Source organism: Protopterus annectens, chromosome 7.part1, assembly GCF_019279795.1.
Source record: "Protopterus annectens isolate FY-2018-M chromosome 7.part1, PAN1.0, whole genome shotgun sequence".
Taxonomy (NCBI): domain Eukaryota; kingdom Metazoa; phylum Chordata; order Ceratodontiformes; family Protopteridae; genus Protopterus; species Protopterus annectens.
Window position 1 is genome coordinate 88,312,059 of NC_056740.1, and position 23,232 is coordinate 88,335,290.

Below are 23,232 nucleotides of genomic sequence, written 5' to 3' on the forward strand. Positions count from 1 at the left end.
TTGAAGCATAAGAAACAAACAATTGTTCTGATTTTCTGATGTCCTTGGTTCTGTCCAGGTAAAAACATAGTTGTCTGTGTACATCCAAGGAATGCAAGATCCTTTCCCCTTTATTTTGAGGAGTGGGGAAAAAAGTTGGCAAGTGGATAGTTTGATTTAAAGCCACTTTGGAAACCACCTTAGGCATGAGGGTAGGATTAGTCCTCAAATACACCCTGTCTTGATGAAAAATAATATAAGGTTCCACAGCCATAAGAGCTTGTAACTCTGAAACTCTCCTGGCAGAGGTTAGGGCTAACAGGATAGCCGTCTTCCAAGATAAAAACTTGATGTCCGAAGAGGCAGCAGGCTCAAAAGGAGGCAAGGTTAGTTTTTCCAAAACATAGTTGAGATCCCAAGCAGAAATGGGAGGAGATCTAGGAGGTCTTAAATTCTTAGCTCCTCTGAGAAACTGTCGCATGAGCTGGTGGGAAAAGATTGGAGGGTCTGTATTATAATGAGCAGAAATAGCAGAGGCATGTATCTTAATGGAAGAGAAAGAGAGACCCTTATATAAGAGATCCGTCAAGTAAAGTAAAATTAAAGGAATGTTCAGAAGAAGAGGATCAGAATCCTGAGCCTGCATCCAGGAACAAAATCTTTTCCATTTTCCCGCATAAGAATTTCTAGTGCTAGGACGTCTGGGCTTCTAAAATGACATCCATAACCTGCTTGGGTAGGAAAGAAGAAATCAAAGGCCCTGGATTAACCAGGCCGCCAGGCTGAGTTCTGACATGAGAGTGTAGAACCTGACCCTGATGTTGGGACAGAAGGTTCGGAGACTGAGGTAAAACCCAAGGGGGCTCCAGACATAGGTTTTTTAAAGTTGGGTACCAAAACTGTCAAGGCCAATTTGGGGCCAGCAAGATTATCATCTTGGGCTTGTCCTGTTTTATCTTTAATAACACCCGTGGAAGAAGAGGAAGAGGCGGAAATGCATATCCCGAGAGGTTCCTTCAACTGAATGATAGGGCATCCACTTTCCAAGCTTCTTTGTGGAAAGTCCTAGTGCAAAAATTCTGTAGTTGATGATTGAGATGGGATGCAAAGAGGTCTATGTGAGGACATCCCCAGACTGCTGTTATCATCCTGAATATTTTGGTGTCCAGCATCCACTCGTGTGGATCCAAAAGGTTTCTGCTCAGACTGTCTGCCAGGAAGTTTTGCTTCCCTGGTAGAAACTGAGCTTGAAGGTCCAGATTGCAAGCTAGAGCTGTGTTCCATAGATCCATGGCTAGTCTGCAAAGGGGGTAGGAATGAGATCCCCCTTGCTTGTTTATGTACCACATAACTGTGGTGTTGTCTGTCCGTATTAGTAGTTGTCTTTGTTGTAGAAGATTCCTGAAGGCCATTAGAGCTTTCTGAACGGCTAACATTTCCTTTAAATTGATATGCAGGTGCTTCTGATCCTTTGTCCAAAGGCCCTGCAGACAGTTGCCCTGAAAATGGGCTCCCCAAGCATAATCCGAGGCGTCCGTGGTTAGAATCTGAGTGGCAGGAGGCAGACAGAAGGGTTTCCCTTTGTTTAGAGTACATGCCCTGGACCACCAAAGAAATTCCTTTTGAAGGAAAGGCAGGACGGAGATCAGTATGTCTAAACTGTGGCAATGCTGATACCATACATTTTTTAGGTACCACTGTATTTTCCTCGTGTAGTCTTGCATATGGTACGAGAAGGATGCAGGAGGCCATGTAACCCAAAGCCTGCAGGAATCTCCTTGCAGAGAGCTGAGTTAAAGTTGCCAAGGTTTTGAAAGTTGAAGCCAGCTGTAATTGTTTTTCGGATGTCAGAAATGCCATCTGGGTTGTGGTGTTTAGAAGAGCACCCAGAAAAGTTATCTGCTGTGAGGGTGTCAAATTTGACTTTTTTATGTTTACAGAGAATCCCAGGAACTTGAGGAGGTTCTGTACAAACTCCAAATGCTGGAGTAAGACATCCTTGCTGTCTGCCTGAATTAGACAATCGTCCAGATAAGGGTAAATTTGAATTCCCTTGAGTCTGCAGTAAGCTACTACTGGAGCCAGGCATTTGGTGAAGACCCTGGGAGCAGTAGACAATCCAAAGGGCAGCGCAGAGAATTGAAAGTGCCTCGATCCGGCCTTGAACCTGAGGTATTTTCTGCACTCCTGCCTGATGGGAGTGTGTAAATATGCCTCCTTTAAATCCAAAGTTACCATCCATGCATCTATGGATAGCATTGGAAGTAGCTGCTGTAGAGTAAGCATCTTGAATTTTGGAATCTCTAGAAAGGTGTTCAAGACTGACAGATCCAGAATGGGTCTCCATGAGTTTTGCTTCCTGGGGACTAGAAAGAGGCTCGAGTAAAAACCTTGTCCCATCTCTGAAAGTGGAACCAGTTATATGGCTTTCATAGCCAAAAGAGCTTCCACCTGGTTTAAGGCCTCTGTCCATTGATGTTTTGGAAGGTCTGGCCATCCGCTTGGCTTTGGCAGGGTATGAAAATGGAATTTGTAACCTCTTAAAACCACATCCAGAACCCACTTGTCTTGGGTTATACGAGTCCAATTTTGATAAAAGAGAGAGTTTTCCTCTGAGAGGGGCTTCCAGGCAAGAAGTTCCTGCAGCCCAACAGAGGGAGTCATTGAGTTTGTTTCCTATGAGTTTATGACCTATCCTCTCCTCCCCTAGGGGTGGAAGCAGTCCACTGTCTTGGTCTATAAGAAGCCTGTGTTTGAGGCCTTCCTCTGGATCGTCTATATCTACCCCTCTGAGGCCTGTCTGAAGTGGGAAAGGACCAATTTTTAGAAGGCCAATTCCTGCTAAATCTTGGTGGCTGTACTTGTAAGAAATATTTAACTGTTTGCATGGATTTCGCCTTATCCTCCATCTTTTTAATCACCTCTTCAGCTTTTGATCCAAACAAAACATTATGCTGAACAGGAGCATCCAATAATTTAGCTTTTACTTGTTCTGGCAAATTTTGTTCCTTTAGCCATGCATGCCTTCTAATGACTGTGCCGGAGGCAGCAGCCCTACAAGAAGCCTCCAAGGCATCAAATCCACAGTGTAAACCATGCTTCCCAACTTGTTCAGTGGCATGCAATAAGTCATGTAATTCCTTATCATCTGCACAGGCAGAAATGGAAGTAAGCTTTTGTTTTAAAACAGACAAGAGAAATTGCTGGTATTTCAGCATATGAAACTGACAGTTTAAAGCCCTAATGGACAAAGTAGAAGAAGTATACACTTTTTTGCCCCATCTTTCTAAAGATCTAGAATCCTTTTCAGTGGGAATGGGTTTTTTGGCAGAAGCGGCCTTAACTCCCTTAGGACCCTGAGAAATTGTTTCAGGGTCAGCAGAAGGGTTCTTGTATAAAAACTGGTGGGAATCAGGAACCCTGTAATATCTATCAGGCTTAACAGGAGCAGGAGGAAAAGAGTCAGGGGTTAAGTTAGCCTCCAAAAAAGCATCATCCACAATATCCAAAACAGGAGGAATAGCTAGGGGTCTATGTTGGGGGAGAAGAAGAAAATCCCTTAGCCTTTTCTTAGATTCCGAATACTCCTGTCCTTCCCAGTGGAAATGTTCCCTCATTTCATGCAAAGTTTCCCCAAAAGAGAAATCCTCAGGGGGAGAAGCTGAAGGAAAGGATTCCTCAGCATCAGAATCCTCATAAGGCGGGAAAGAATATTCCTGGTCAGAAGAAGAAACTGAAGAAACAGAAGCCTGATCAGAGGAATCATAATAAACATCCTGCCTTGGCCTTTTATCTGGAGGGGGATGTGAACCCCTAATCATAGTAAGTAAATCCTCCGCCATCTTGAGTAACTGTTTCTCTGACTTGGGAGCCGGTTCAGAAGAGGCCTGTGTTGCAGTCTTTGATTTAGGAGTCTTTGCCTTTGTCTTTACCTTTATTAGAAGCTGAGTAGGCCTGAAAACCCCTTCGGAAGCCGGTACCTGCACAGCGGCTCCGGACCCATCCGAAGGAGCATTGTCCGAAGGTCCTGCAATAGAAATATTTAAAGGCCTGGTTGGCTCCTCATGAGAGCCCGTTTTGGCCATCGGTTCTGAAATGGCCGATGACAGGGACTGCAAAAGCGCCTCACTGACGACGGCCGAACCTGAAGCTCCGCTTGTGCGCTATCATCAGATATGGATCTCGGAGGCCTGTCTTTATCCTTGCGACGTTTGTGAACTCCGGTAGCCGGAACCGTATCAGACGGCATTTTGTAGTTTAAGCGCCTACCGAAGTAACGAAAAGCAAAATCGTACCTTCGTTTAATTGCACGTTGATTGAATCTAGCACAAAACAGACAACTAGCTATGTCGTGGTCAGGGCCTAAGCAAGGAATACAGTAAGAATGAAAATCCTTATGAGGTATTTGCTTCCCACATGAAATACAATTATTAACTTTTTCTGACATCGGACTGGAGCAAGAAAAAAGTTTCCCCAACGGGGTACTTCGCTTTGAGTGGAGAAGAAAGTCTTCGGACTGAAGTTTATCAGAAAAATCGCCAGGAGTCAGCCGACCGGCACTTGCGAACTGCTATCACCGCACGGCAAGAAAGACAGGAGAAGATGGCATCGGCTGTCAGCTTTGTACTCCTGGCGCTCTGACGTCAGGGAGCATGGTTGAACAGCCGACGCTGGACGCAGACTTTGGGATTCTGGCCGACCGAGGACTGCCTGCCAGCAGGGGAGAACCCTACAGTCATGACTGCAACAGTGAAACACGATGAACATCTGTGAGCCCTTGGCAGGGTATGAAAGCAAAACTTGTAACCTTGTGACACTATGTTCAAGACCCATTTGTCCTGGGTTATTATGTGCCAATTTTGATGAAAAAGTGCTAGTTTTCCACCTAAAGGTGCTGCCAGAAGATAAGTGCTTGGTGCAGGCAGGGGGAAGTCATTGGGACCGTTTCCTGTAAGGCTGTAATTTGTCTTCTCCGCTTTTGGAGGTAGAAGCACCCCCTTTTTTAGACCTGTATGTGCCTTGGGGCTGGGACCTGCCTCTAGGGCATCTGTATCTGCCCCTTTATGGCCTGTCTGACACTGGAAAGGACCAATGCTTTGTAGGCCAGTGTCTGCTAAATCTTGTAGGCTGTACCTGTAAGAAATTCTTGACTGTTTGCATAGAATTTGCTTTGTCCTCAATTTTCTTCAACACCTCCTCTGCTTTAACACCAAACAAGGTATCATGCTGTAATGGAGCATCTAATAATTTTGCTTTAACATGATCAGGCAGATTCTGTTCCTTTAACCAAGCATGCCTCCTGATGACAGAACCCGTAACAGCGGCCCTGCAGGTGGCCTCTAGAGAATCAAAACCACATTGCAAAGTATGCTTTCCAACTTGTTCAGCTGCATGCAATAAATCCTGCATTTCTTTGCTTTCTGCACATTCAGAATTCATCAACATATTCTGTTTAAGCAGTGACATAATATATTGCTGATATTTAAGCATATGAAACTGACAATTTAAAGCCCTTATAGCCAAGGTAGCAAAAGTGCAAATCTTTTTTTCCCCATCTGTCCAGTGCCCTAAAATCCCTGTCAGAGGGGGTAGGGTTTTTTGCAGTGGAAGCCTTGACCCCTTTGGGACCCTGAGAGATGGTTTCTGCGTCAGCAGCAGGGTTTTTAAAAATAATTTTATGCGAATCAGGAACCCTGTAGTATCTGTCTGGCTTAACAGGAGCTGGAGGCAAGGAGTCAGGAGTCAGACTGGACTCTGAAAAAACAATCTACAATGTCTAACACAGGAGGAATAGCAAGTGGCCTGTGCTGAGGCAGTAAAAGGAAGTCTCGGAGCCTTTTCTTAGATTCTAAATAATCTTGGCTCTCCCAGTGAAAATGCTCCCTCATGGTATGCAGAGTTTCCCCAAAAGAATAATCCTCAGGAGGAGAGGCTGAAGGGATAGATTCTTCAGCATCAAAATCCTTATAGGGAGGAAGAGAGTATTCCTGATCAGAAGAGGAATCAGATGAAATGGAAACCTGATCTGAAGATTCATATTCTGTCTCTTGCCTAGGCCTCTTATCAGGAGGGGGATGGGAACCCCTGATCAAAGTAATTAGGTCTTCGGCCATTTTGAGCATCTGTTTTTTAGACATGGAGGCCTGTCCATGGGGCTGCTGTACTTGTTTCTTTGTTTTTAAAGGTGCTTTAGTCTTTGCTTTTGAAGCTGAAGTCGTTTTTACATATAACTGTGTTGGCCTGAAAACACCCTCAGAAGCTGATGCCTGCTCAGTGGCTCCGGACCCATCTGAGGGAACAGATTCCGAGGTTCCAATACCTTGAGTTTCCAGCAGCCTAGTAGGCTCCACGCAGGAGTCGGTAGCGGCCTGCGGCTCTAAAGTAGCGGGCGTCAGGGGCTGCGAAAGCGCCTTACTGAGAACCGGCGAATGGCTTAGAAGAAGCCCTTTCGTCAGTTTTGGACCTTGGATGCTTGTCCTTTTCTTTTTCCTTGCGTTTCTTGTGAATTGCGGTAGTCGGATGGCTATCCGACGACATTGTGTAATTAAATCTTCTGCCAAAATAGAGAAATGCAAAATCGTACCGACGCTTAATAGCGTGTTGGTTAAATCTAGCACAGAACCTACAATTAGCAATGTCGTGGTCAGGTACTAGGCAAGGAATACAGTAGGAATGAAAGTCCTTATGAGGTATTTGCTTCCCACAAGAAATACAATTATTAACTTTTTCTGACATCGATCTGGAGCAAGAAAAAAGTTTCCCCAACGGGGTACTTAGCTTTAAATGAAGACTTCGGATCTGAAATTCGAACACAAAAATCTCAGGAGTCGGCCGACCGGCACTTGCAAACTGCTTTTGCTTCGGGCACCGTGCGGCAAGAAAGACTGAAGAAAATGGTGTCGGCTACATCTTTTATACCTCTGGCGCACTGACGTCAAGGAAGAGCGACAGCAACCGACGCCGGACCTAGACTTTGGAATTCAGGCCAACTGCGGGTAGCCTGCCAGTAGGATAACCCAATTGTAATAACTGCAACAGTGAAACATGATGAACATCTGCCTCAGTACCCGGTGCCTGCTCAGCGGCTCTGGACCCATCCAAGGTAAAGACATCCACAGGTTCCAGTCTCAAAGAAGAGTCTCGCTGCATACCGGACTCCGAATGGGTCTCAGCAGAGGCCTGCGAATCTGAAGCGGACATTAGGGGCTGCGAAAGTGCTTCACTGAGTACCGGCAGACTGGTGACTAGCTTAATGGAAGCGTCGTCGGCAGTTTTGGACCTATGTGGTCCGTCTCTGTCTTTATCTTTACATTTTTTTCAGAATATCGGTAGTCAGATGGCTTTCTGAAGCCATTTCAGAATACGGAGATCGACAGAGAAAGAATTTAGCAACAAAGAGAGCCCGACGACAAATGGTTCGGGTGTTAAATAAGGCATAAAACCGACAGCGAGGGACTTCGTGGTCTGGGCCTAAACAGGTGATGCAGTAAGAATGAAAATCTCTGTGAGGTATTTGCTTTCCATAGGCAAAACAACTGTTAACTTTTTATGACATCGGTTAGAGGAAGGAAAAAGGATCCCCAATGGGGTACTTAGCTTTAGAAGACTTCAGGATTATTAAATTCGTAAACGAAAATTCAGGTAGCAGCCGATCGGCACTTGCAAATGCTTCTGCTTCAGGCTCCTCTGCAAGAAAGACTGATGAAATGGCATCGGCTGCCTGTTTTATACCCATGACGACCTGACGTCAGTCCTGCAGTGACAGCATCCGACGCAGAAATACTAAGTTTCTGGTATTCGAGCCGACTGAGGGCTACCTGCAGGCACATAACCCAAGTGTGATGACTGCAACAGTGAAACATGAAGAACATCGAGGGCCAACTGTTAGGTTCACAGCAGGCAGGAATCTCACATGTGATGACTGCAACACTGAATAAATTGACAAACATCCATCAGTTTCTCAGATGGTTAGATGAACTGAAGAATGATACATAACACAGCAACTGGGTCTTGTATCACCTTTTTGTCAGCACCTTCAAATGTGTGACACCTGCTCTGGTCTTCAAAAGAACAGCCACTAACAGAGGAAAATTAGATCATGGGAAAACAGAGATTGGAAACCCAAATGTTACATATGGTTAATGTCACCCTCCCTGTAGAAGATGAAGGATTCAAAATTTGATCCTTATGATGCTTTTTTAAAAAATAAAAAATAAAAAGTTGTCTAACACGGAAACTGAGAACCTTCCTGGTGGGTGGCTGGTGACTAAGTCACCCACTCAGCATAAAAAAGCAGTATGGAGGCAATGTGTGGGACCACAAAAGTAATGTGAAAGGTTGTGTCTGGGCGCATTGCTACACAGACTGCAAAATACTGTTAGTGGGCTTTTGAACTAATCAAGGACTGTTCATAATAAACACTTAAGAGCACTCTTTAAGCATGGTGAAGTACCATAAAGTACAGTTGTGTACACTTACCACAAATGTAGATGTTAGAGTGTATTCACTGCTGCAGTCATCACGTTTGGGTTATCCCTGACAGGGTAGCCCTTGGCCGGTCCGAATACCAGAGGCTTAGTATTTCTGCGTCAGTTTCTGTCGCTTCAGGACTGACGTCACATTGTCGGTAGTATAAAGTAAGCCAGCCAACGCCATTACATTAGTTTTTCTTACCCTAACCTGTCAGGAGCCCCCAAGTAGGAGCCAGGTTCTGGTGGAAGAACCCCACCAGTAGAAAATAAATACCAATATGTCCCTTGTAAGGAAAGAGAAGAAAGGGGGATGGAGGGAGGGAAACCAGGACTGCAACAGTGAATACACTCAAACATCTACATTTATGGTAAGTGTACACAACTGTATTATGTTCTTCATGTTTCACTGTTGCAGTCAGCACATTTGGGTTGATTCCTAAAGCTGAGGAAATGGGTGGAGGCAGTCAAGGAGACTAACAGGCTGGCCAGGATGCCCTGCAAGACTGCAGAGGCAAACCCTACCCTGGATTTGGAGAAGAGAGGCAGGTGGTAATGTCTGGTAAAAGTGTGAACAGATGTCCAGATGGCAGCCTCCAGGAGGTCCCTAGTGGGGACTCCCCTGAGGAAAGCTGCAGAGGTGGAGGCTGCTCTGGTGGAGTGAGTCCTGACCCCCTTGGGGGGAGCCTTTCCATGTTGTATGTAGCAGAAATGGATGCAGTGTGCTATCCATTTGGAAATGGTTTGTTTGGAGATGGCTTTGCCTTCTGCCTCTATAGCAAAGCTAACCAGCAATTGATCAGACTTTCGGAAGGATTTAGTTCCGTCTAGATAGAATCTGAGCTGTCTGTGCACATCTAGATAGTGCAGGACCCTTCCCCCCTTGTTCTGGGTATTAGGAAAAAGGTGGGCAAATGAATGGACTGGTTGAAAGCCACACTGGATACCACCTTGAGCATGAAGGATGGGTTAGTTCTGAAGGATACCCCATCAGTATGGAAGATGATGAAGGGTTCCACAGCCATGCACGCTTGCAGCTCGAAGACTCTTCTGGCTGAAGTGATGGCCAGAAGGAAAGCTGTCTTCCAGGAGAGAAATTTTAGCTCTGCAGAAGAAGCTGGTTCGAAAGGGGTCAGGGGTGAGCTTTTCCAACACAAAGTTAAGGTCCCAAGCTGGGGTTGGTGCTCTTCTGGGTACCCTCAAGTTGCTAGCCCCTCTTAGGAACTGTTTGCTCAAAGGGTGTGAGAAAAGGGGCTGCTCAGTGAGGAAATGAGTAGAGATAGTAGCGGCATGAATTTTTATAGAGGAGAAAAAGGCCACTGTGTAGTAGGTCAGCTAAGTAATCCTGGATGGGAGGGAGGGAAGGCTGTGCCGTATTGGCTCCCTTAGCCTGGATCCAGGTGCAGAACCTTTTCTTTTGTCAGCATAAGACTTTCTAGTGCTAGGGGGTCTGGCCTCACATATAACATCTAGAACCTGTTTATTGAGGTTGGCAGATTGATTCGGGATTAGGGAATAAGCCAAGCTGCCAAACTGAGTGTCTGCAACTGTGGATGCATGAATTCCCTTTCCCTCTGGGTCAGGAGGTTTGGAATCTGAGGAAGATGCCATGGTGGCAGTGGGGGCAGGCTGCGCAGCAAGGGGTACTAGTGCTGGCAAGGCCAGTCTTGAGCTGTAAGAATTGTTCTTGGTTTTTCCTCCTTTATTTTGAGCAGTACCCTGGGGGTGACAGGTAGTGGAGGAAAGGCACTGACCGACAGATTGACCCAGGGGAAGGATAGGGCATCCACTTTCCAAGCCATGCAGTGATGGTACCTGGTGCAAAATTTGTTGAGCTGATGGTTGGTGTGGGAGGCAAAGAGGTCGACCTTCGGGTTGCCCCATTTCTGAGTTATTAGGGTGAATGTTCTTCTGTTGAGCTGTCACTCGTGTGGGTCCAAAAGATTTATGCTTAATTGGTCTGCTAGAGAGTTGAGAGAACCTGGTAAGAATTGTGCTAACAGGTGCAGTTGCATGGCAGAGGCTGTGTGCCAAAGGGTCATGGCCAGCCTGCATAGAGGGTAGGAGTGAGTCCCTCCTTGCTTGCTGATATACCACATCACAGTGGTGTCTGTTTTGATCAGGAGAGCCCATGGGGAGAGAAGGGGCTTGAAAGCTAACAAAGCATGCTGGACAGCCATCATCTCTTTTTGGCTGATGTGCAGAGGGATTTGCTGTGGGCTCCACTGGCCCTGTATGCACCTGCCGTCCAGGTGTGCACCCCAAGCATAGTCTGATGCGCCTGCGATGAGGGTCTAGGCAGCAGTGGGTGGTGAGAAAGGTAGTCCCTTGTTGTGGGAGCATGCTGTTGCCCACCAAAGAAAATCGTTTCTGAAGCAAGGAATTACGGATATAAGAGTCCCCAGGTCTTGACAGTGTTGACACCAAAGGCTTTTTAGGTACTACTGAAGTTTTCTCATATGCAGTCTGGCATATGGAATGAGTAGTACGCAAGATGTGATGAACCCCAGAGCTTGCAGGACCTTCCTTGCAGATAACTGGGGTCTGGTGGCTAGTTAAGAGAAGTAGACTGTCAGGAAAATCTGCTTTTCTGGTGTAAGGAATGCCATCTGGGATGCTGTGTCCAGGCTTGCTCCCAGGAAGATAATCCTTTAAGTGGGCACCTGTTTGGATTTCTTTTCGTTGATTGTGTACCCTACGGAGGTTAGTAGGGTCTTTACAAAGCCCAGGTGCTTGAGCAGCTTTTCCTGGCTGTCTGCCTGAATAAGGCAGTCGTCTAAGTATGGGTAAATCTGGATCTTCTTTGTCCGCACAAGGCAATGGCCGGAGTCGGGCATTTTGTGAAAACTCTGGGAGCAGTAGATAAGCCAAAGGGAAGCGCAGAGAACAAAGTGCTGAGATCCTGCCCTGAAACGGAGATATTTCCTGCATGATTCCCTGATAGGAATGTGGAGGTAGGCCTCTTTTAGATCTAGGGTGGCTAGCCAAGCGTTCTTGTTGATCATGGGTAGCAGCTGCTGGAGGATGAGCATTTTGAATTTTGGGATCACCAAGAAGGTGCTTAGATCGAGGATGGGGCGCCAGGTGCCCTCCTTTCTGGGCACCTGAAAAAGTTTGGAGTAGAAACCTTGGCCTATTATTCTGCAGGAACGTGCTCTACTCCCCTCATAGAAAGCAGAGAAACTATTTGCTTTTGAGGCTGTGGCCACTGGTTTGGAGATAGATATGGGAACCCTTTTGGGGTTGGAAGGGTGTGGAAGGAAATTTTGTATCCCTGAGACACTATGTTGAGAACCCAGTGGCCGTTGGTAATGGTGGTCCAGGTGCTTGCATGAAAGGAGAATTTTCCTCCTAGGGGTAAGTGAAGATGGGCAGAGGGAGTGGGTGGGGGAGGTGAGTCATTGTGAGTTCTTACCATAAGGGGGTGGCTTAGAACTCCCTGGCTTTGAAGTGGAGGTGGTCCACTGCTTAGATCTCTGCATTCCCTGTGGCTGCTGTCTGTGGGGTCTGGTTCCCCAGGGCTTGGGCTGGACTGGCTTAGTGGGAGCAGGAAAGGACCAGTGCTTGGTGGGACAATGCCTGCTGAACCTGGGAGGCTGGACCTGTAAGAAATCCTTAACTGTCTGCATAGATTTTGCTTTTTCTTCCATCTTTTTTAAGACCTCTTCTGCCTTAGTGCCAAATAAGTCGTCTTTGTGCAAGGGGGCATCCAATGGTTTGACAGAGGGTGTTCCTTAAGCCATGCATGCCTTCTAATGACAGAACCAGTAACTGCTGCCCTGCAAGAAGCTTCTAGGGCGTCAAAACTCAGTGCAAGGTGTGTTTAGTTACTTGACTTGCAGAATGCATCAACTCTTGTAACTCTTTAGATTCTGGAAAGGAAAGGAATTGTTTGAGGAGTTCCAGGGTATGTTGCTGAAATTTTAGCACATGGAACTGACAATTCAGTACCCTGATAGCAAGAGTAGCTGAGGTGTATACTTTTTTACCCCATCTGTCTAGTGCTCAGGAATCCCTATCTGAGGGGGTGGGATTCTTAACAGAGGTTGCTTTAATCCCTTTACGCCCTTAAGAAATTACCTCAGGGTCAGCAGTAGGATTTTTAAAAAGAAATTTGTGAGAGTCCGGGGACTCTAAGTACCCGTCTGGTTTTCTGGGTGCAGGAGGGAGAGTGTCAGAAGTTAAGCAGGATTCCAGGAAAACATCTTCCACAACATCTAGGAGTGGGGGGATGGCTAAGGATCTGTGCTGTGGAAGATCTAAGAATTCCCTGAACCTCTTTTTAGACTGAGGGTAGTCTTGACTCTCCCACTGGAAATGCTCCCTTAAGTATGAAGGGTTTCCCCAAAGGAAAAATCCTCTGGGGAGAGGCTGAAGGGATGGAATCCTCTGCATCAGAATTCTCATAAATAGAGAGGGTTTGCATGTCTTCATATTTAGATGCATCAGTGTCATCTGACTCTTGTTTAGACAAAAAGTACAGTTTTGTACCTACCATAAATGTAGATGTTCGAAGATCCACATTGCTGCAGTCCTTACTTAGGGGTAGTCCGCTGTCCTCGGTCGGCCCGAATACCAAAGTATTAGGCTGACGTCGGTCATGGGCGCCTAGATCTGACATCAGAGCGTCAGGGTATAAAGGCGCATGACCGACGTCATATCCTCAGTCTTTTCTTGCCCCAGATGTCAGAAGGCCAAACAAGAAAGGCCACAGCCAAAACAGAATACCTCCCAAAACAAGCCCAACAACAACCATCACCTAAAGCATAGCACCATGTCAAACTACAGAGGGAAGGAGGGAGGGTATTGGACTGCAGCAATGTGGATCTTGAACATCTACATTTATGGTAGGTACAAAACTGTACTATGTTCTTCATCTCACATTGCTGCAGTCCTTACTTATGGGTAGAATCCCAAAGCAACGGGAAAGGGAGGTTGGTAAAAATCATAGAGCATTAGGGGCTGCTAAAATGCCCTGTAAAATTGCAGTGGCAAATCCAGCCCTAGACTTAGAATAAAGAGGAAGGTGGTAATGTTTAGAAAAAGTATGCACTGAACTCCAAGTAGCTGCCTCCAAAATGTCTTTGTAGCTACCCCTTAGAAAGGCCGTAGAAGTAGCAGTAGCCCTAGTGGAATGAGGCCTGATTCCAGCAGGAATCTCCTTACCATGATGGGAATAACAGGAAGAAATACAAAACCCAATCCATTTAGAAATAGTTTGTTTTGAAACAGGTTTACCCTGTGAACCCAAAGCAAAAGAAACAAACAACTGCTGAGACTGTCTGAACTCCTTGGTTCAGCTCAAATAATAACGCAACTGTCTGTGAATATCCAAAGTATGCAAAATTTTCTCCCCTTTATTTTGGGGGTTTGCATAAAAAGTAGGCAAATTAATAGTTTGGTTTAAGGCCACACTAGAAACCACTTTAGGCATAAAGGAAGGATTAGTACGCAAAGATACCCTATCCTTATGAAAAATCAGGAAAGGCTCCACTGCCATGAGGGCCTGTAATTCAGAAACCCTTCTTGCAGAGGTAATGGCCAACAAAAAAGCAGTTTTCCATGACAAATACTTTAACTCGGCAGTAGCTGCAGGCTCAAAAGGTTGTAGAGTAAGTTTTTCCAACACAAAATTGAGATCCCAAGCAGGAGTAGGAGCTCTACGTGGGGGTCTTATATTCTTTGCCCCTCTAAGAAATTGCTTAAACAAAGGATGAGAGAATAAAGGAGGGTCACAATCATAGTGAGCAGAAATGGCTGCAGCATGGACCTTTATCGAGGAGAAAGACAATCCCATGTCCAATAACTCAGTAAGATATTGAAGAGCAACACTTAAATCAGGTTTGGAGACATCAAAGTCCTTTCCTTTGCTCCAAATAAAAAATCTCCTCCATTTATCAGAGTAAACTTTCCTGGTACTAGGCCTCCTGGCCTCCAAAATCACATTCAAAACTTGTTGTGGAAGCTGAGACCCTCCAGAGTCTAAAACAGAATATGCCAGGCTGTTAGATGCAGAGACTGAATCTTGACATTGAGGAAGTGATTGCCCTCTTGTGACAAAAGGTGCGGAATCAAAGGCAGAGGCCATGGAGGTTCTCGTACTAAACTCCTCAGTAGTGGGTACCAGTGTTGTCGAGGCCAATCCGGTGCTATCAAAATCATGGTTGGCTTGTCTTGTCTGGCCTTCAAAAGTACCTTGGGAAGAAGAGGCAGAGGTGGAAAGGCATATACATGCAGATTGTTCCAACTGAATGATAGAGCGTCCACCTTCCAAGCTGTGTGATGAAACATTTTGTGCAAAACTTTGGCAACTGGCAATTTAGTGGAGAAGCGAACAGATCTATGTCTGGAGTTCCCCATAACACTGTCAACTTTTGAAATACATGAGGATCCAATTTCCACTCGTGAGGATCCACTATTTGTCTGCTCAACACATCTGCTAAGGAGTTCTGTGCTCCTGGTAGAAACCTTGCCTGAAGATTGAGGTGTAGATTGAGAGCAGTTTCCCACAAAATCATCGCTTGTCTGCAAAGAGGGTAAGAATGGGTTCCCCCTTGCTTGTTGATGTACCACATGACAGTAGTGTTGTCTGTTTGAATCAACACCTGCCCTGGGTGAAGTAAATCTTTGAAAGCCATCAATGCAAACTGGACTGCTAACATTTCCTTCAAGTTGATATGCAAATGTTGGAGTTTGACAGGCCACGTGTCTTGCACCCATTTTCCATTGAGGTGTGCTCCCCAAGCCTTGTCCGAGGCATCTATCGTTAGAATCTGACTCGCCTCTGGCCGGGTCACAGAGAGTCCCTTGTTTAGGTGACATTCCTGAGCCCACCACAAAAACTCCTTCTGAATGCAAGGTATTATCTGAATGACGGTGTCTAGACCTTGGCAGTGCTGTGTCCATACATTTTTGAGATACCATTGAAGCTTCCTCATATGCAATTTGGCATTGGGAAGCACCAGAATACAAGATGCCATGAACCCCAAGGCTTGAAGGACTGCCCTTGCAGTCACAGCCTGGACCGTAGAGACATTTGATGGAAATAAAGAGAAAGGCTTCTTTGTCCGGGGTCAAAAAAGCCATCTGGGAAGCTGTATTCAGTCTCACACCCAGAAAGCACATGTCCTGAGAGGGTACTAGACTGGACTTTGTTTCGTTCACAGAATACCCTAGGCATCTTAACACTGCCATCACATACTGTAGATGATGAAGAAGTTCGTCCTTTTCTTGTGCAATAATCAGGCAATCGTCCAAATAAGGATAAATCTGTATTCCTCTTAGTCTGAAAAGGCTATCACTGGAGCCAGAACCTTTGTGAACACTCTGGGCGCAGTAGATAAGCCAAAGGGCAATGCAGAGAACTGATAATGTAAATTTCCAGCCCGAAAACGCAGGTACCTCCTGCAACTGGGCCTGATAGGAACATGAAGGTAAGCCTCTTTGAGATCCAGAGTAACCATCCAGTGATCTTTTCCCAACAGAGGTAAAAGTTGTTGTAAAGTCAGCATCTTGAACTTTGGAATGTCCAGGTAAGTGTTGAGGATAGATAAATCCAAAATTGGTCTCCACATGTTCCCTTTCTTTGGAACTAGAAACAGGCGAGAATAAAATCCTAGGCCCACTTCTGACAGAGGAACTGGCTGTATAGCTCCTATTTGAAGTAGTAAAGAAATTTGTTTGTGAGCCTCTATCCTTTGCCGAGGAGGAACGTCTGGGATGCCCTTGAAAGGAGGCATGGTATGGAAATAGAACTTGTAACCTCGGTTTATAATGTCCAATACCCATTTGTCCTGGGTGACTAAATGCCAATTTTGCTTGAAAAGAGCCAACTTTCCTCCCAAAGGAGCTGCCAGGCAAGAAGAATCTGGCAGCTGAAAATGCAGGTCATCGGGCCTGTTTACGAAAGGACTGGCCCCTGCCCTCACCAGCAGATTGAGCAGGCGAACTCCATTGTCTCGGCCTGAAGGTACCCTGAGCTCTGCCCCTACCACGCCTAGATCTACCCCTAGACTGAGAATCAGAAGAAGGGTACGTCCACCCCTTGGTAGGCCAATTTCTACTAAACTTTGGAGGTTGTACCTGCAAAAAATCTTTAACAGTCTGCATAGACTTAGCCTTGTCTTCCATTTTCTTTAAGACTGACTCCACAGGAGGACCAAACAAAACTTCAGACTGTAAAGGGGCATCCAGAATTCTAGACTTAACATGCTCAGACAAATTCTGATCCTTAAGCCAGGCGTGCCTACGAATAACTGAACCAGTGGCAGCCACCCTAGAAGAAGCCTGTAAAGCATCAAAACCACATTGCAAAGAATGCTTTCCCACCTGTTCAGAAACATGCACTAAATCCTGCAATTCTTTACACTCTATGCCCTCTGCCAAAGCATCCACTTTAGATCTTAGCTGAGAAAGGAGGAAATTCCGATACTTCAGCATATGAAACTGGCAGTTTAAAGCTCTCATTGCTAAAGCAGAAGAGGTATACACCTTCTTACCCCATCTATCCAAAGCTCTAGCTTCCTTATCCAGAGGAACCGGATTCTTAACAACAGAGGCTCTAACACCCTTAGGCCCCTGACTAATAGTTTCTGGGTCCGCCCTAGGACTCTTATAAAGATATTTATGAGCCTCAGGCACCCTGTAATACCTGTCCGGTTTAACTGGAGCAGGAGGCACAGAATCTGGATTAAGGGAAGCTTCCGAGAAAACATCTGAAACATCCAAAACCGGAGGTATAGCTAAGGGCCTATGCTGTGGTAAAAACAAGAACTCCCTAAGCCTCTTCCGTGAATCAGAGAAATCCTGTCCTTCCCACTTAAAATGCTCCCTCATGGAATGCAGAGTTTCTGAAAATGAAAAATCCTCTGGAGGAGAAGCAGGAGGAGTGGAATCCTCTGCATCAGAATCAGAATAAGGAGGGAAATCTTGAATGTCTTCAGCAGAAGACTCTGAATCATCTGAGGCTGGCTCCATCCTGGGCCTCTTATCAGGAGGGGGCATAGAACCTCTAATTAAAGTAATCAAATCCTCTGCCATTTTAAGCATGTGCTTTTTAGGCACAGACCCTGAAGAACCAGAACTGACACCAGAGGAAGGCAAAACAGACCTGCCCTTAGAAGAAGCCTTAGAAACAGTAACAGAAGGCCTAACCACCTTAGGCATAGAAGGGGGAATAGTAACCTGAGAGGCCCCTTCAGCCTGACCTGCCTCCTGAGAGGCCACATCATGTAAAATCAAAGTCTCCCCCTGGGACTCAACAGAAACTTCCGCCGGATCCACCTGTTCAGCTGTAGCTTCTAAAGATCCGGCGTCCGTAACGGACGAATCATCCTGCCTAGGCTTTAAAGATTTGTCTTTGCGCTTCTTAGTAGAAGCAGGCGTCGGAACATCCGACGGCATATTATAATTACACCTCTTGCCAAAGACTAACCTAGCGCAATCTAACCTCCGTTTTATAGTGCGCTTATTAAACCTAGCACAAAACCGACACCCAACTACGCCGTGCTCGGTCCCAAACAAGGAATACAAAGCGAGTGGTAATCCCTATGCGGTATCTGTTTCCCACAAGAAATACAATTATTCACTTTTTCTGACATCCGGTAAGTAACTGAGGCAAGAAAAAACAAAAATATTCCCCAACGGGGTACTTAGCCCAACTTGGTATCAGTCTGAAACTCCGAAAAAGAAAAATTTCAGAACGCCGAACGGCACTTGCAACGCTGCTTCTGCATCGGACCATGCGGCAAAAAAGACTGAGGATATGACGTCGGTCATGCGCCTTTATACCCTGACGCTCTGATGTCAGATCTAGGCGCCCATGACAGTCAGCCTAATACTTTGGTATTCGGGCCGACCGAGGACAGCGGACTACCCCTAAGTAAGGACTGCAGCAATGTGAGATGAAGAACATCTACACGGGACAGATCTCTTTTCCTTTTGGAGGGGGTAGATTGGCTTCCCCTGATCAGCATGATAAGGTCTTCCACCATTTTAAGCATTTGAGACTGAGGTAAGGAAGCAGGTGCCTGAGATTACATCGTTGGTTTCTTGGGTGTGGTTCGTACCCTGGGCCTAAGAAACTCGGTAGTTTTTGAAAGAACAGTAGTCATGAAAGAAGATGTCGGTTTGTGTTGAGAATCGGTAGTGCGAAAGACTTCCTCGGAAGCCAGTGCCTGCGCAGCGGCTCCGGATCTATCCAAGGTAGAGATGACCGCAGGATCCTTAGTCAAAGAAGAGTTTTGCAGCATATCGGACTCCAAAAGGGTCTCGGTAACGGCCTGCGAATCCATCAGGGGCTGCAAAAGCACCTCACTGAGGACCGGAGAACTGACTAGCTTAACAGAGGCATGGTCGGTAGGTTTGGACCTGTGCGGTCTGTCTCTATCTTTACGTTTTTTTCGGAAGATCTGCTGTCGGATGGCTTACCAAAGCCATATCGAAATTCGAAGACTATAAAAAAAAACATCTAGCTACAATAAGGGCCCAACGACGGATAGTGCTGGTGTTGAACAAAGCACAGAAGTGACAAAGGGGGACGTTGTGGTCTGGGCCTAAACAAGTGACGCAGTAAGAATGAAAGTCTCGGTGTGGTATTTCCTTTCCATAGGCGAGACAATTAACTTTTTCTGACATTGGTTAGCGCAAGAAAAAAGGATCCCCAATGGAGTACTTTGCTTTAGAAGACTTCTTCAGTTCGGTAGACGAAACACGGGTAGCAGCCGACCGGCACTCATGCGAACTGCTTCTGCTTCGGGCTCCACGGCAAGAAAGACTGATGTAATCCTGGTTTATAGAACAGTGCATCAAGTCTTTGCCTCTGCAAGGCAGTGGGTCCTATCTGCCTGCAAATACTATCTACATGCATCCTTCGGATCTGGAGAAAGCAAATGCATTCTGGAACATCTTGTGGAAGGTAATAGGATAGTAGAAACTCCCAAGTCTAATACTGTACATTATTCTACCCTCTATTTGGAGAATGAGGATCAAGTACACATTCTTGGTAAAAAAAAAAAGTGAATAGGCTGAATGCATGCAAAGGGCACCACATGTAGTGAGTCTCATTTCCCCTTTAGTTTGAGACTTTTTTTTATGAACAGGCTATCCAAGGCACAAATGAAGTCCGCCGAGTCTCCATTCTTGGTAAGTGATGGTTGCCAGTGCTGTCCGCGGATGTCATCTTATGGAGCGCAAGCAAACTAATTTCTTAGTTTGTACTGAAGCAGTAAATGGAGCTTAAATTATCTGTGAAGAAATAAATATACCCAAATTGAAGGTCACATTTCTGTAGGTAAGCATGGGGCAGCTACCTCAGGTGAAAGTTTAAGTATTCTGGAGACCTGAATTCAACCAAAGTGTAAGCAGAATCATGACAGTGACCAGCAAACAGTCGCTGTGTTTGAACTCCATAACTACAGGGGATAAAGTAACACCTGAATTAAAGGAAAAGCTTACGTTGCATGTTAGCATATATCACTACAGTCACCTACAACCATAGGCTCTGGATAGTTACTAACAGGATGACAAAATGGGTACAAGTGACAGAAGAGAGGGCCCTTTGCAGGGCTGATAGGTTCAGTGAGAGTACAGAAAATAGACATTCCTCATCTGGATATAAAGAAGCCTCATGAGTGGTACATGCACCTTGAAAAGCTCCACCTGGGTGTTATTTTTGTGAGATATTATAGGGCAAAGCCCAAAGGGAGAAGCCCTGGGATATGCTGATGACATTATCTCTCTCATTTTGCCTTGTAACTGAAAATCTTCCAGGACAAGCTGAGGACTGCTACTGGGAATAGGCATAATCTGGTCTGCCCAACTCACCTTGCTATTTAACTGTGCTCCTCCCAGGACAAATGGTTTTGAAAAAGACAGATGGCCGACTGAGGCAGTCAGGGACAGAAGCCAAATAAAGAGAGGGACAGACACCAGGAACGTACAGTTTTGTACCTACCATAAATGTAGATGTTCGAGTGGTTATGCTGCTGCAGTCATCACACTTGGGTTATCCTGCCGTCAGGCGGTCCCGCAGTCGGCCTGAATTCCAAAGCCTTGGTCCGGCATCGGTTGTCGTCGCTTCTTCCCTGATGTCAGTGCGGCAGGGGTATACAAGAGACAGCCGACGCCATTTTCTTCAGTTTTTCTTGCCCCAGATGTCAGGTGCCCCAAACTAAGAAGGCAAAATAAGAAGCTTGCAAAACATACCTTAGTGCAAAACAATGGTACTACTTGTAAGCAAATACACCATATAGACATGCATCCCAAAGGCTGAAGTACATGGAGGTATAAGAAAAGCCTTGTTAGGTAGAGGGGATGGAGGGAGGGTAACCTGGACTGCAGCAGCATAAAGTACAGTTTTGTACCTACCATAAATGTAGATGTCCGAACAGGTTAGCATCTGCAGTCATAACAAATGGGTTGTCCTGTCGTCAGGCAGCCATTCGGTCGGCCGGATTCCAAAGTCTGGGTCCGGCTTCGGCTGATGTCGCACTCCACCCGACGTCATCTCTGCTGGTCTTCGGGTATAAAGGCATCAGCCGACGCCATTTTCCTCAGTGTTTCTTGCCCCAGATGCCAGTTGCCCTCTTGGAAAGCTAAATTTTGGATAAATGCCAATGTTTCCAAAAAAAGTAGAAGGCAAACACAAAAAAAAAATAAGCATGTATGTACATATATACAAACAAATACACCATAAGAGACTCCCCCCCAGCTAGCTAATAGGAGGGTAAATACCCTAGGAGTACCACAGAGGGGAAGGAGGGAGGGTAATCCTGACTGCAGATGCTAACCTGTTCGGACATCTACATTTATGGTAGGTACAAAACTGTACTATGTCCTTCAAGGTAGCATCTGCAGTCATAACAAATGGGTAGAATACCATAGCCAACTAGGGGTGGAGGAAGAAAAATTATGGTGTAGTTAGGATCCCTTGCAGTACAGCAGTGGCAAACCCTGCTCGGGATCTAGAGTATAGAGGTAAATTATAATGCTTGGCAAATGTATGCACGGAGGTCCAAGTAGCCGCCTCAATAATGTCCTTGGTTGCCACTCCTCGTAAGAAAGCTGTGGTAGTGGCTGTAGCCCTTGTAGAATGAGGTCTTATGTTCTGTGGAATTGGTTTTCCATGGTAGGAGTAACAGAATCTTATGCAATTTCCTATCCATTTGGAGATTGTCTGTTTGGAAATTGCTTTTCCTTCCCTTCCTGTTGCATAGGCTACTAAAAGCTGGTCAGTTTTTCTGTTACCTTTGGTTCTGTCCAGGTAGTAGCGTAACTGTCTATGTACATCCAAGGTATGCAGCAGTCTTTCCCCCCTGTTCTGTGGATTGGGAAAGAAGGTAGGTAGGTGGATTGCCTGGTTTAAAGACACTCTGGATACCACCTTAGGCATAAATGTAGGATTAGTTCTCATGGAGACCCTATCTTGATGGAAGATTAGGAAGGGTTGTACTGCCATTAAGGCCTGTAGTTCCGAAACCCTCCTTGCTGAAGTAATTGCCAGTAGGAAAGCAGTTTTCCATGATAGATGTTGAAGTTCTGTTGTTGCTGCTGGTTCAAATGGAGGGAGTGTCAATTTTTCTAGCACAAAGTTCAAGTCCCATGCTGGTAATGGTGGTTTCCTAGGAGGTTTTACATTCTTGATCCCTCTGAGGAACTGCCTGAGTAGAGGATGCGAAAAGACAGGTGGATCGAAGCTGTATTCTGCTGAAATAGCTGATGCATGTATGTTGATGGAGGAATAAGACAGGCCTGTATGTAGAAGCTCTGCCAAGTACTCCAGGATGTTAGCAATATCTATGTTTGACACATCTTTCCCTCTTTCAGTACTCCAAATGACAAACCTTTTCCATTTTCCTGCATAGTTCCTTCTTGTTGAAGGTCTGCGGGCTTCAAGGATAATGTCTTTAACCCTTTGGGATAGGTCTGGGTTAGTTGCTGCTATGTGATGTTCCAGGCAGTCAGTTGCAATGTTTTTAGGTTTGGATGCATGATGTTGTAGTTGTTCTGAGTTAACATCAAAGGCATCAGGGGTATTGACCACATTCTCCCCCGAGACATGCTCCTCAGCAATGGGTACCAGTGTTGTCTTGGCCAATTCGGAGCTATCAGGATTATCCTTGGACGTTCCTCTTTGATTTTCAGTAGTACCTTGTGCATCAAAGGAAGAGGTGGAAATGCATATGCTGTCAGGCCTTTCCAACTGAAGGATAGAGAGTCCACCTTCCATGCAAGTGGGTGGCATGTCCTTGTGCAGAATTTTTTGAGCTGGTGATTGAGTGGGGATGCGAATAGGTCTATTTGTGGCATTCCCCATTTCTTTGTGATGGCCCTGAAGATGTCCAGGTGTAGCATCCATTCTTGAGCATCCGAGGTGGTTCTGCTTAACATGTCTGCTAGGGTGTTTTCTTTTCCAGGCACAAACATTGCCTGTAACTGGATGTTGTAGCTCAGAGCCATATTCCAGAGGTCCATAGTCATTCTGCATAGGGGGTATGAATGAGTGCCTCCTTGTTTGTTGATGTACCACATGACTGTGGTGTTGTCTGTCCTTATCATTAAATGGCCTTCTTTGAGGAATGGTCTGAATTTCAGTATTGCTAGTTTTACTGCCAGCATTTCTTTTTGGTTTATGTGCAGGTGCAGCTGGTCTTGAGTCCACAATCCTTGTATGCATTTGTCCAACATGTGCGCCCCCCAGCCTAGGTCTGAGGCGTCCGTTGTGATGGTTTGGCTTGCTTGAAAGTTGTGGAAGGGTAAGCCTGGGTTTGACTGGCATGCTTGAGCC

At 45.7% G+C, this 23,232-nt stretch overlaps 1 protein-coding gene across 1 annotated transcript in view; it reads right to left on the minus strand.

Annotated features, from left to right (window-relative positions):
• The window catches only part of RNF111 (ring finger protein 111), a gene marked incomplete in the record, with an annotated part of 1,207,185 nt that overhangs the window by 191,513 nt on the left and 992,440 nt on the right, over positions 1 to 23,232 (minus strand).